The following is a 4,522-nucleotide window of genomic DNA, read 5'->3' as shown; positions in this document are numbered from 1 at the left end:
TTGGACTACTTAAAGTATTCAATTTCGCACCCTAAATTTAGGTGCTCTAAATAAGAATTTTTGGCTAGTTTTGGGGTGGGGGTGGGGGTGGGGGATAGTATTCTGCTTTTTGAAAAGTTTCCTGTTTTTACGACACTGTAACAGTACTTTGACACCACATGGAATGAGAGGAAGGAACAATGTGAGGCAAGCAACCATTGCTTTCATTAATGGGGTTTTAGAAAGCGATTAGGGCCAACTATAAGAAAACTAAAATTCGACCCTACATATACATAAATACTCATGTAGAGACCAGTAGTGTATCATAGTAATTAAGCAATAAATAAATTATGGAAGTTGATCACATAAAAACACAAATATCATATTAAATTGTTGGGTTTTTAATTAGCAATGAATGAATGATCATATGAAGATGCAAATACACTAATTTATAAAAATTCAATAATTAGCCATCAAAGAGGGTGTCTTCTTCACGTTTCACGCTAATTTCGGTGCTTTGTTGATCACTTGATGATGTATCATAATTGGTGGAAGTGTACATTAGTACACTATAAAGGTCCTCCTGTTCACTGATCATTTCTCCCATTTGTAGTTGATTGTTTTCTTGATCATGATGAGCCCATGTGCGACTATTATATTTAGTAAATCCTTCCAATTCAGTTGCCACTTCTTTCATAGTAGGTCTTTCTTCTCCTTTTGTGTTAAGACATCTAACCACAAGCTCACCAATGGCATTGAGCTGCTCCAAGGAGCCTTCTTTCAAGACCCTATGATGGAGAATTTGAAATAAGCGATTCTCCTTCACAGAAGCTTTAAAATATGTGGCTAAACTTTTTTCTTTGTTGGGTAGAGTGAGATCAATAGCTTCTCTTCCCGTTAACAATTCCGCTAGAACTACACCAAAACTGTAGACATCACTCTTGTCTGACAATCCCATTTGTATGCCTTCAGGATCTAGATAACCCAATGTGCCTGGTATAAGTGAACTCATATCAGCCTGGTCGAAAGGTCTTAACCTCGAAGCCCCAAAATCAGCAATCCTTGCTGTGTAGTAGTCATCTAGTAGTATATTTGCTGACTTGATGTCTCTATGTAGGATAGGTGTAGAAGCTGCATAGTGGAGATAACTAAAGGCATCGGCAGATTCAACAGCAATTCTTAACCGATTTTGCCAAGAAAGCCAAGGCATTCCTCCATTGGTATGTATATGGTGGTGAAGGGTACCATGAGATATGTATTCATAGACCAATAAAGGGACTTCGGTCTCTAAGCAACAACCCAATAGTTTCACCACATTCCTGTGGTTAATTTGAGTGAGTATTACCACCTCATTTATAAACTCTTCTATTTGGTTTTGCTCAAGCTGTTTAGACTTCTTGATTGCAACTATGCGTTGATCTGGTAGAATCCCTTTGTAAACTATGCCATTTCCACCTACTCCAAGGATGCGATCTTTAGCAAAGTTGTTGGTGGCTTTTTTAAGCTCTTCAATGGTAAACACCTTATTTAAATTCGACGACTTTCTGCTGCTTTAATAGCATACCACCATTTTGCTCGAAGAACTTCTCCCGTAATTTTAAAATTTTTCTCCTTTTTATACCGAAATATATCCAACTGACACTAACCAGTAGTGACAATAATCCAAGACCTAAACCTGCATTTGATCAATAGAGTAGAATATCAAGAAAACATTTTGACATTTCTTTTTGACACTGTTTCTTGGATCGGAGAACATATTTTTCTTCTGCAACAAATAGAAGACTTTATTCTCTCATATTTTTATTCAAGTAATAGGGAGAAACATAGTCTGTGAGGAATTATGTATCAAAAAAGGGTATTCCTTTTGAGTGTGTAATAGCCTCAATGAATTTGTGATGCTTTGAATACTGGTTGTAAAATCTCCTTAGTATAGTGATATTTGCTTCTCCGGCACAGTTTTCCCGCTTTTTTGAGAAGTTTTTTTCATTTAAATTTTGGGGTTCATTGTTTGTTCGTGATTATTTTCATATTATTCCTTCGTCCCCACAAGTGGTATAGGAGCCTAGAAGGATATGGATTTGCTCATTTGACAATGACTACACAAGCCAGAGAAGGCACAGCTAGAAGCCACATACCAGAAAGATAAAGATTGGTCAGCTTTTGATGAAAAGGGGTCAGTATGCAATCAAATTGCACTTATCATCTGACATGCTCAATTTTTATTTTTATTTTTATGAAGATAGTTTATGTGGAACATGAATTAGATTGGAGAGTCTACACATGTACTGGTTGTAAAATCTCCTTAGGATAGTGATATTTTGCTCATCAGCCATAGTTTTGTTTTTCTTATTTGAAAAGAGTTTTTCATGTAAATCTTGGAATTCATTCTTCATTCTTTATTCCCCTTGTTTACCACGACTATTTCTGTGTTATTTCCTGCATTCTTTTGCTTGTTACTGCTACTTTCTTTTCATCTTTACTTGAGCTGAGGGTCTATTTGAAACAACCTCTCTACTTTCAAGGTAGGGGTAAGGTCTGTGTATGCACTACCCTCCCTAGACCCCACTTGTGGGACTATATTGGGTTTGTTGTTGTTGTTCCTGCATCTCCTACACAGACTACACGACTAGAACTACCGAAATGTGGAACTCCTAGCTAATCATTCTGCATCGTAATTGCTTACATACCAAGAGATAACTTCAAGATAGGGAGATCACGCTCCTTCTGGCAACCACGTCCCTTCTGGCCGTCTCCAAAATATCCTTCCGGACAGGAACACTGAAATCCTCCTGGAGTGTTTTTGCAAATCCCATCACAAGGATTCTTTGCGCACTCATCGATATCTGTAAGAGGAATACTCAAATTAGTGCAGTAGAAAGTAAAATTTACCCCTTGTTTGGGGAAAAATGGGGGTGGGGGGTTGAGGGAGGTCACTATTTGCTGTCTGCATTTATTTATTTATTCATTTTTTTTCTTTACATATGCTGCCTCAAAATCCCCCTGCCTCCGTAAATTCACAACTAGGCAGTTGATGTTTATGCACAGTTCCAATGTATAAATTTGCTTAAACTGTGAGCAAGTAGAGTGTTCTTTTTCAGGTTTAAATGTACGGTGTTCGGAACTCAGCGGCACGCGCTAATCAGAACTTGCACTGAGAGAAAGCTCATTATGGAAGTTTTAGTGCTTTCTACCAAAGAGAATAACATTTCAGAGTTCGAATCCCAGAAGTATGGTCAAGGATAAACACGGATCTCTCCCAAAATGTCCATACTTGCCAAAAATGCTGCTAACCAGTTGGACTTTTATTAACTCTCTTCTCACTTTTTATTGAGAGTTACTTCTATGACCTGATAGTGTAAGAAAAGATCTACACTGTTGGTGTATATAAGTTATAAACTCATGTAAATCAGGCAAGAACTCTAACCTTGGCAGCCTGGAGTAAGATAAGGATTACCGTCATATCCTTCCTCACAAATGCAGCGATAACCTCCACGTCCACTTTCAGAATCAATGCACAGACTATGTTCCTTGCATGCATAGGCAGTGGAGTTTCTAACCTCACTGCAACTTTGATTCCCAATTGCCCAGTCAATAACAACAGGTACATCTTTCACTATTCTGCTTACAAAATTTGGGTCTGTTAAGTCTGATGCACCCCGAAATGTAAACTTTTCGTGCTCACCAAGGAATGCATAGCCACAAGGGTTAAAAGACCAGACCTTAGTATGGTTAAGCATGCTAGTCACAATCCCCCAAAAGGTCATCAATCCCTTAGGGATGGCTGCTTGACAGCAACCAATCCCAGAACAAGTCCCATTGCTCACATCCACACTTCTTGAACACGAAGTTATACATCCAATGCTAAAATTACGCCCTTCATACAACGAAAGACCAGAAGCTAAAGCCAAATCATCACAGCCTACGAGAGTCAACCTGTTATCTTTATCAGATAAGGTGAAAAATGGGACTCCCGTGTCGATTCTCATAGTTTTCCGTTCAGCTAGTTCGCCATTTTGTTCATAACAGCTGCCTGTGAAGGTGTTTTTGACTCGTATTTGGCTAGTTGATATGTCGAGGACCTCCATACCTCCAGTGTTGAGATAGGCGATAGGAGGATCGAATGAGGTATTGCACCTGATGTCGAATTTATGGTTTATAGAGCAACCGGTACCTATACCGATCCCGAATGGGAAGGGAACAGTCATGTTTCCGCATTTCGGTTGGCAGCCAGGCTTAGTGTGGTTGGTGCTCTCTATTGTCATAGCTAATAAAGGTAGAAGAAGAATTAGGGGAAGGAAAGCCATGTTTAGTACTTCAGCCTGCAGGCTAGCTAGCTAGTGCTATATTTAGAAGTGATATAGCTCTTTGGTGTCATCATAGACTACTTAAAAGAGGGGCAATATATATTATGGAAATCAATTTCAAATTGTTATATTAGCAAGTTTCAAATTTCTTGGCATGTTAGACATTTCTTTTGAATTCAACACCTTTAATACTCCATCTGTTTTAAATTATGTGACATAGTTTATTAAGTACGGAGTTA

The 4,522-nt window shown here is 38.5% G+C and overlaps 1 pseudogene; it reads right to left on the bottom strand.

The window, feature by feature from the left end:
• Positions 1-382: 382 nt before the first annotated feature.
• LOC107772022 (wall-associated receptor kinase 1-like) lies at positions 383-4,458 on the bottom strand (annotated as a pseudogene).
• Between the last annotated feature and the right edge of the window lie 64 nt (positions 4,459-4,522).

The sequence above is a fragment of the Nicotiana tabacum genome, chromosome 13 (genome assembly GCF_000715075.1).
Source record: "Nicotiana tabacum cultivar K326 chromosome 13, ASM71507v2, whole genome shotgun sequence".
Taxonomy (NCBI): Eukaryota; Viridiplantae; Streptophyta; class Magnoliopsida; order Solanales; family Solanaceae; genus Nicotiana; species Nicotiana tabacum.
This window is presented reverse-complemented; position numbering and strand designations above follow the sequence as displayed.